Genomic DNA, 10,735 nt, shown 5'->3' on the forward strand with positions numbered 1-10,735 from the left:
AAAAGAAAAATATATATGTACAGATCCCATTCCCATTGACTGGGACACATCAGGTCCACAATATTTCTTTCCAATTACATAGCTAACCAGAATTTCTATGAGTTTGTTTCAAAGTTATAAAAACGAAAGCTATCAGTTTACCATTTTCCGAAGCTACAGGTCATTTTTAATAGATCATAGAACAAAGAAAAATAAAATAAACGTTTGATGACCAACGGAATTCGTATGTACATGTTTACACTTCTTTTTCTTCATGTTCTTCTATAAGTACCATTCAAACTCTGTCCAGCCAGATTTCTCCCTTGGAAGACATAAAAAATACCCAAAGAACCGTGCTTGCACGATCCACAGTTTTCGAGATAGATGCGAAATAAAAGTATGATGTTCTATCTGGTGCATGAAAAACATATTGCGTAGAGTTGTTAGGTTTTTTTTTTGTTGTTGTTTTGTTTAATCAGGAGACGTGAAATAATGCAGTGCCCTCGCTGGGAATCGAAATCTGGACTTCTCGAATAGGCGTCAAGTGTGCTTACTGTTACACTGGAAAGGCATGTGGAAAGGCGGAAGAAAATACCTTATAACTGAAAACATGAACATTGGTTTTTCCATATGTTTACATGGGAAAATGCTCAAAATGCAGAATATAGATGGATCCTTACGCGAACCCTGGAATGACTGACTGCATACGTTAAAGCAGCGTGGTGTCCACCAAAAACACGCAGCATGAAGATGAGCAACTGAGTCACTTTCTTACTTACTTACTAACTTATCACCAGCTGAGTTGCCTGTACAGCCTGTTAGATGATTATCAGTATTTGTACTCAGTTAGTGCAGCATTTAAGTCACTTTCTGTCGTAAGTAGGTCTCGAGAGACCCAATCCTTCCAATGACCCTACAGAAAGAAATAAACAGTATCTAATCTGGTGATAGTGGCGACCATAAAACTGGACCCCCCACGTTCAAATCCAGAGGACTGGATATCCCATATCCATCCAAACAAGTACAAGAGTACTGAAATGCCTCGAAACGCCACCTTTGAAACCGTAGGCTATGTATTGCAGCTAAGAATATGATATCTAGGAAATCGGTTAAATACATCAGGGAGAAACACCAAGTATTAATGTCCCTCGAGTCGTTCAAGCGGCATATGTGGTCCAGTCATACGGGTGCTTAGTATGCCAGCCCACACACTTACAGACTAGAGGATCTCATGTGTCTGTTGTCGGATTGCATGAGGATTGGTCTTTAACCACATATGGTGGTTTCGACTGTTGAAAACTCCTTCACCAGTCTCAAGATTTGTGGAGTGAAAGCATTATCGGCTTCACGTTGTTGCAATAAATAGCCTTTCAAAAAATCAATGTGTCGTTGAAAGTCATCTGGTTGTAGATTTTCCAAGGTTGTGTAGCGAAATGTGCGTAGCCCCTCTGACCTTAATAGCCTGTGCACAGTAATGCTACTCGATTTCAAATCCCTGGCTAGTGCACGTGTACTCAACTCTGGAGTTTCTTCAACCCGCCGAAGTATTCCACCTTCTTGTGCTGACGTAAGCCCGCCGTGCGTTCTTAAACCAACATCGTGGAGATTGTGTGTCCTGTGAATGCTTCTAGTTTTTCTCAGTCTGTTGTCCAATCCGCCGGTGACTTTGGCATTAAAACTAGGGCGTGATTGATGGCAGCAAGTATATTCCCTAGCACCTCGTAAGGCATTATCATTACGTTGACCGAAGATAAAATGCATGTCGCAATATTCACGAACGGAATGCATTATCACATGCGAAGATTACCGATAACTACTAGATACTGCTTTTTAAATAGCACGATTCAAACGACGGCTTTACGTCATTCTATGGCTCTGTATATGCTGTGAACATTTTGAACATCTTCCTATGTGAATATATACAAATAGCAATATTCATGTTTCTAATAAAGTTTTTTTTTTTTTTACTTGCACCGGATTTCACTTCATATTTTTCTTTCGCATTTTTGTCTAAAACTGTGGGTCATGCAGGTATAGTTCTGTGGGAATTTTTTATGTATTTCAAGAGAGGAATCTGGCTGTGCACTGTTTAGGTTGCCGTGATGGGACACTCTGTATTTATTAGTATACAATGACCTTCTCTTAAGCTTGTTGTATATTAAATACGCTATCGCGCTTTTTGAAACGGTAGTTGTGCTGGTAGTGTTGCATAACCTGAAAAGTTATATCCCCTTCCTTGAAACTAAATAACTATTTTAGAATAAGCTTCATAAGTAAGCCTTTACTTTATACACTTACGTGTAAATTTGCCCGTCACAGATTTATTGAAAACATTTAAACTGTTTTCTTCAGCTTTAACCTTTTTACTGATTGCGAGTGAGCAAAATAAAGCGCAGACTCAATACAGACAAAATATTGATTCCTGAATGAAGTACATTCATAAATGGTCAGTATATTTTCTAACTTTCCCTAAGTCATTTGTTCATGTAAGGAAGGCATCATCATTTCTCTCAAATATTTCTGCATTTTTTATATTTTAATACAATTTATGCTACGATTTAATTTTTTAGTTCATGTTCTTTAAAATTTTAAAATGGATTCTGACTGACTTTCAATCCTTGACATTTATATGGTTGAATATTTTTAAATGCTGTTTAAAACATCTCTTGTTCCTTATTTCTTGAAACTATCTGCAAAGAAATACAGCCTTAACGTTTTTCTTTCAGTTTACTTCTTTTCATACAAAATGATATCACAAGGTTTTTTTCTTCATAAGTTTGTTTAAGATGTACATCATTAAATTTCTATTTTAGATTTAATTTTATTTTATTATGTCATCGAAAGACAGCTAGTCCCCTGGTAAAAAGTGCCTTTAGGCTTCTTAAGAAAGAATTTAAAGCTTTCAGTTCCCATATTTAGCGGATAGACTAAAAATATATTGCTGAAATGTAAGAAATTTTAACCGGTATTTTCGAAAAAATCTAAACATTGAAAAAGTGCTGGTCAGTTATTAAAACCATTATGAAAGTTCCTTTTACTCGATTTTTAACTCCTCATATCACATCTAATCCAAGTCGAAATTTTTTTATGTAATGCGTGCATTTGTTTTCGCTCAGGGATCCACTAGTTTAATCTAATTTATCCACAAATTAATTAGTTTTATAAGCTATTCAATTATTAACATTCCCTTCAACAAACACCAGCTCTCTTTTCAGTTTGCAAGAATGCTAAGCAACGGCTTGCATACTATTACTATATTATACTAATCCCGATTTTATCATAACTAGAAGAGAAGAAATGATGTTAGTATAACTATCTTTATGGTCTACCGCAGCAGAAGAGAACCTGCCCAAAATTCCTCAAGAAATTCTGGCCTTTAATATTCATTCTTCAGCATTTAGAATGTTTGAGATACTCCTTTCTCCTTCAGACCTTTTAAAACTCAGTATATAATGCCAAATTTCCAACAAGACAATCAACAAAAGTTATTTTTAATCCTCATGTCTCAGTTTCTCAGCTTGGTTCTTCTTTTCTTTCTTTGATCCTTGCTGCATTACCGACCCTACTTAAACTGGTTAATGCCCTCCCTGCACCAGAAACTTTTCCCTTTTACTTCCCCTTTCTGTGATATTTCTTTTTTATCAACATCTAAGCACTGTAATCTAGTTTACCATCAGTCATAGATTTGTAAGCTCATGTTATGTCCTCAAATCGACTATAGTAAAATCACAAATGGTAATAGAATCTGGCTAGTAAAATAAATTTTTCATTCATTGATATTGCACAAAAGTGGCCGAGGGAATAAGGTTGTTGAACTATAGTAATCTAACCCGGGTACAATCTTGAACTACGAAAATGTTCCATGGGTTGTCTCATGGTTTCCCTATGCTACGAAATTGGGAGCCAATTTCCCCTAAAACGTTCTACAGAAGATCATTCGTTTCCTTGGACAGAAAACTCTCATATAGTTTGCCGTATTCAATTAATAAAACAATCAGAAGGTGTAAAATCTTTAAATATCATTTTAGCATGGTCCAGAAATTTATGAAATTAATACTTTCTTTTATTTTAAAGAACATCTGTTTCCCATAAACATAAAAAATATTTCTAAAATATTTCTAAAATGAGATGCATCTTAGAGTCTTAAAGCTGAAGACATCTTAGAGTCACAGTTTTTCTAAAGCACTTATTCCGATGCAAGCAAAATCTACAAATAATTCATTTGTGTAAGAGTATGATTGTTGTTAACAAATCAAAATTTAGAAGAAAGAAAATTAATATTATATTTTCTAACTTATATTAGCATTTTATTTCATTTACAAGCTCGTTTTGCTGCTGTTGTTGTTGGATGTACTGAAATTAAAAGCCGTGCCTTACAAGGAAAGTCTTTCAAACTTGGAATTCATATTGATTTGGAAATCAAGAACTGATTATGTACATTAAGACGGAGCGATTGCAGTTCGGATTAGCTCTTAATACATAGCTAAATAAAAATATATTATATATGGTTTGGTTTGGTTTATTGAGATTACGGCAAAGCACATTAGGGTTATCTGCCTAAGGGAAGGGATGCCTTCGTGGAGGACTTTCTTAGAGAAACTGGCTCGTATACACGTTACACATGGGGAAAACCACGAAAACGCCCATGCAGCCAGCCCGTTCGCGGGATTCGAACCTCGGACCGAACTACCAGTGTTCAGCGACTTTACCGCTAAATATGATATATGAAAAAGTATGATATGACTGGCATAATTTAGAAATTTTCGAAAATCACTAAAATAAAGCTGCAACGTCATATTTACTTAGATTTATAAAATTTTCATTTTCTCATTGACCACTTCACCAGATATTTATTGGAACACTGCATACCTCCAAGCGAGTAAAATCGTTTGTATTTTTCTAACATTGTTTTATTTTGAATAAGTTCGATGTTTCATGAAACGAACATCTTCAGCTTTTCAATCAATTTGCAATGAATTTTTATTTTACATTAATTTGGTGAAAAATACAGTTGTTACTATACACTCAAAAAGAAGGCTTTAAGTTAAAACGAACTGCTAAATTCTGATAGATAAAACAGAAGGCAAATTTTTTTCCAAAGCTTTGGCGCGCTTTAAGAATTCTTTCTTCCGATAGCTTTACATCTCGAAAAGACTGGCGTGAAGTTTTAACTCCTAAAACTCTGCAGTCTCTCCTTTTAAACTAAATAAAATGAAGTTCTTTACGCTTTATTTACGTTAAAGTTTTCTTATTAGGAATCTCATGCATTAACAGAAACGCTTAAGTTAAAATAATAACGAAGAAGTTAAAAACTAATTTATTCATTCCAGCAGATTATAGTTAATTGCAGATGCAGCATTAATTAACGGGTAGTAATATCTGCATGATTACCTTTAAAATTCAAATTCTTTAAGTTCAAAACCATAGCAAAAGCAAATAATACATGAAAATAAATTTAAATATCAGTTTTTGTAAATTAGAAGGGTTGAATTTTTAAAGTTTATATGTAGAAACTATATGTATATATACTTAAATGTGAACTTCTCCTTTTTTCGGTAAATATTTTTATTTTTAAAAGCTGGAAGTAATTACTTACTGTTTTAACTTGCTAGGAAGTTGACTGCTAATTTCTGAAAATATTAAGAAGATACTGGATTAGAATTTTAATTCTAAACTATATCTTCGTTTAGAGATATAAACATAAATACTGTTGTCCGGATGGATTTCAAACTCTACAGAACCAAGTATTTGAAGCTAGTAAATTTTACGCTGCTTTTATTAAACTGAAAAATCTAATTTCTGAAATTTTAAAACAATATGGATGTCGAAGGAAAATTATATTTGGCAAAAAAATGGAGGATATTCTCCATACAGCCTGCCCAGTTGAAGTGATTGACTATAAAAATAAATCAGGTTATATATTTGAAAGTGAATTCATAGATATTTCTTCAAATAATGAAACTGAAAAAAACAAAATCTCAGTCATGTATTACGGGATAATAAGGAAACGGAAATTAAATTCTGATGTAATATAAAAAGAAGGAATTTAGACGTTGAATTTAATCTTGAACAGATGTAAATGGTAAGTGACATAGAATAGGGACACATGTTGGCTGACAGAGGTAAACAGGCATTTGTCCTGCATCCCCCCTCACTATTTGGCATCAACTCCCTGAAACCGCAAAAGGCTGCTTTGGTAGTTAATTTCAAACTTGCATGGACTTACAAGGGCTTGATACACATGAGTTATTTAACAGACCTCGCTTTATGAACTACACTAGATACTAGATGATTGCACTAAAGTTCGCGATACATGCTTTCCTTAAATACACTATTAAACTAAATAAAATTCCCAATGCAAAAATAAAATATTACATTATGATGCAAGTAAAAGTCTAAATTCATGCCACACAACAACGCACGTGCTACCTAATGCGTACAATTATTTATCCCAGTAATATCTATATAAAATACACTAAGGATACATTAAACTAGGTTAAATACGCAATCTATATATAATGTATTAAATTACGATGCGCGTAAAAAATCTATATGCATGCTACGCAGTACATACCATTAAGTATCAAATAACAACCAATGTACAACATTAAGCTAAATAAAATACACATGTCATAGATATAATATTAAATTATAATGCGTATAAAATCCATATGCGTAGCACGCAAAGTACACAATACATAATAAAAACAGATATTAAGCTCATAAATACTTATACTGTAAGTAAGGCATTGAACCAAATAGAAAATACAATGCATAAATACAATACTAAATTAAGATGCGTGTAAGAACTAAAGCAGGTAAATAAAACCGTGCAATCGAAAACTGTAAGTATGCACAACGCCGCACCCTCAATAAAGTTATTAGCTATTCTAATCTCGGTGAACGAGTCTACTGCTGGAGGTTTTCGTGCTTCTCGCATATGTAACATAAATATAAGCTAGTTCCCCTTAGAGAGTCTTCTACGAAGACATTTTGAATATATCAGCATAATTTGAAGAGAAATGAAAATAAATTCGATTGCCAAGAATCAATTGATAAAAGAAATAATTTTTAAGAAAAATATTTTTTCGCAACAAAAATGAATGAAATGATAGAAGCTTTAATCTCACAAATAAAATGCATATATAAAAAATTAAAAGAGATATTTTTCACTTTCCATTTTTTTAGTGGAGAAAAATTACCATTTTTAAGTGGTAATTTATAACTTAGTCCTCAATATAGTGTGATATAAATCCCATAAAGTCATGAAAGATATTGGACAAACTAAAGATAAATAATCTTAAATTGGTCAAAAAAATCTTTCAAACGTAGCTATTCCCTCTGTAGAGTGTGAATTAAGTAATCAAGTAAATTTAGAAAAATTTGAAAAATTAAATTACTTAAAAAGTGTTAGATCGTTTTGCGCTGTGCATTTTACATTAATTAGTTATTATTTAAGTTATTACAGTGTTAATAGCTATTTACCAAAAAGCTATATTTTTAACATTTCACATTTAAAAATCTATAAATCATGACATGTATTGCTTACCTTGAATGCATAAAAGTATGTTAGCTTGTTATGACTGAAAAGGTAAATTTTGATGAACATAAAAGTAAGTAAGAAGACACGATTGTAACTATATATAGGGCTGCTCAATTATTTCTCAGCTTCAGGTGAAAAAGGCAAAATATCTAGACAAGCTCTAGCTACTACAGTAGCTTAGCATGAATATCATTCTAGAGGACTTAAATTTCTCAGGGGATATCTGCTCCAAAGATCATTATTGTAAGCATTGTGAAGGATGATTATACTCAATGATAATTCTTACCCTTTGTACCACTGACCTTCAATTAAATTACTTAAGATAAAATATCTGTCAGTGCTAAACAGCAAGTCAAAATGAAGCAGAAAAAGGTATAAAAGAGGTTTACCTTAATTTCCTGAACAAAGATTGCACTAAAGTAGTCTGTTGTGTTTTGAGTCGCAATTAAAGTAATTGTAATCATATTTAATAGCAATTAACATAGCGATTGTGTATTAGTAAAGTTATTTTATACAAGTTTGAAATGTTGATTATGAGTAATGGAATTACAGCAATAACAATAAAGTAACATTACTATGTATATCAAGGTTATAAATTTTAAAATCACGAGGCAGTAGTATAAATGCAAGCATCTTTCAGTCTGTGCTATACATGATGTCCAAAACACTTTGTGAGGTAAACGAAAGTATACTCCCCTTACACCTGCTTCTATCCTTTAAAGCTCCTGCTTTGTAAGTGCACCTTAGTAGCTCGATAGTCTTTACGCAAGGGGAAAATGATGTCTAAAAGAATAAAAAATTTCCTCTTTTCTGATGTCTGATAGAATGAGACACATACACTTTGTATGTGGATGTGTGTGTGTGTGTGCGTATGATTGCACCTACCAACAACCAGAAAATCTATTCTGTGGGGGAAAATTCCCCTTGCATTGCCTATTGGACCCCATTTCCTACGCGTAGCTGCTATTGCGTATATGTAATTGCATTCGCGTACCTCTCAAGTTCACAATTCAGAGCTTATCGATCTGCTTCTGTTAAGATATCTCTGTACTAGAACTAGCGAATACTGACGCTTGCTAGGTGTTCCAAGTCCCGTGTCGTAAACAGAGTACCCTCCCTCACATCAACCTAACTTATGTGGACCTAAATCGAAGCGGTAGGGGCTGACTGCGTGCCCTGCGGTTTTAATGACTCTTCTCCATTAGACTGGGTTTTTCCCTTCTCCCTATTTTACTCTGTTTTATGACCTGAAACATCAGTGATAGAGGCATTGATGAGACATCAGACCTGTTAGTGCCCTTGACCTTTTCTCTTAACCGACTGATACCACACTTTATACTTATGCCTCAAAACTAAAGTTTCATTTTGTTGTTTTTTCCCAAAATTTATCTCTCTCAAGTGCCTCTAAAAGTGAAAAATAGATAAGTAAATAGGGAATTCTTTAGCTTTCAAGGGTAGGTTGCGTTATCAAAGAAACTGAATGTAAGCAAGTATTATCGATGGAGTTGGCTATTTAGGATAGGAGTTCTACGACCAAAAAGTATTTTAATTTGATGCCAGTTAGATATTAATGATCTGAAATTTAAAATCTTGTTCTAATCTCGGGTTTGGTAATTTGTGAGCATAAACAAATATTTCTTTTCTTGTACTGTAAGTTTTCAAAATGATCCAGGCATTTAATTGCAAACAAGAGTACTAATTTTTAATCGACTAATTAAATTTACATTAACCTTCCCAAAATGTTTTAATTGTCTATATAAGAGTGTTTTTAGTATTATTAAACTTAGTTTCTACCACATTTGAGATAATTAGATATATTTGCGCAATAAAACTAGTCGCAAGTGCTCCGATGAACCAATTTGAAATGGATTCGCCATTTATGAGAATAAAATCAATAGCATGAAGTTCGTAAATACAATTCACAGTTTTCAACTAGTCTCCCAAGATTACTTGGGCCCACCAGCGGCCGAGCGGTAAGTCGCTGAACACTGGTAGTTCGGTTCGAACGGGCTGGCTGCATGAGTGTTTTCGTGTTTTCCCGCATGTGTAACGTGTATACGAGTCAGTTCCCTTAGAAAGTCGTCCACGAAGGCATCTCTCCCCTTAGGCTGATAGAACTAGTGTGCTTTGCCTTAATTTAATACACTACACCACCCAAGATTACTTATGATGGAATAGTCCTCCATTTTATTTCCTAGGGGAACATTTGCGATATAGCAGAAATGAAACTGCTATTTACACCTTATAAACATTTCAATAGCTCTTGAAAGATTTGTGTGGAATTCCGTAATCCGTTATCTGACTAGTGATAAGAGAGTTAGGCAAAGTTCACAAAGCTTAATATTTGCTTTGTGGTCACGCCTTCAAGATGCTACTGCAGTGCAGTTATTCATCACAAAAGTGTTAGATGGCACGTTACATTTCTGTAGTCATAACCATGTTTGGTTATGCTGTTGGTATGCACCGTGTTCGTGTTGTTATGTCATAGATATCTTCCTTGCAGTTTAGGAGATTAAGTTAATTTATCTGTCCAAAATACATTAGATTTATTTCATTTAGTATCACACAGATTCATCAGCTGTCTTTCCTTTTACGATTTGAAAAAACTCTGCGGAGCAGTAATTATAATATTTTTTATATTTAAATTCACTTGCACATCTTTTATGTTAGTTTGGGGACGTAGTCACTCATATTCCAACCAATAACACATTCATATTGTAAAATTTCATCAGTATTTATCCTTTATTAAGATTATCGTATGAGTTAACGCAATATAGTGGGCTATACGAAATTTAAATACTGTAACTATGTTTAATACTAATATTATCGACAGTACTAAGGAAAATTCGGTATCATTTACGAGCGTTAAAGATAATGAAAATAGAAAAATGTTGTTATGCTCAGAATTATGCCTAATAAAAACATGTAAAAAATTGCTTAAGGAATAACTTTGGAAAAACTGTTTGTCAGCCATTAGCCATTTTCTGCATATCACAGATAGCATACCTTCAAAATATTTAGGATATCTATATATTAGATAAATCTTCGACTGAGCACATCAACGATTAGAAGGCCAGGAGAAAAATATGAACCACTTGGACAGATGGCAGCAGCGTAAAGGTATTCATGTGACTTGTAGTTAGTATGGCAATAACAGCAACATAAAAAGCCCGCTACCTAATAGTGTTGTTATACAGAATACTTGCATTTTTA

Source organism: Stegodyphus dumicola, chromosome X1 (assembly GCF_044657685.1).
Source record: "Stegodyphus dumicola isolate Sdum_Otavi_A_Nest chromosome X1, ASM4465768v1".
In the NCBI taxonomy this organism is placed as follows: domain Eukaryota; kingdom Metazoa; phylum Arthropoda; class Arachnida; order Araneae; family Eresidae; genus Stegodyphus; species Stegodyphus dumicola.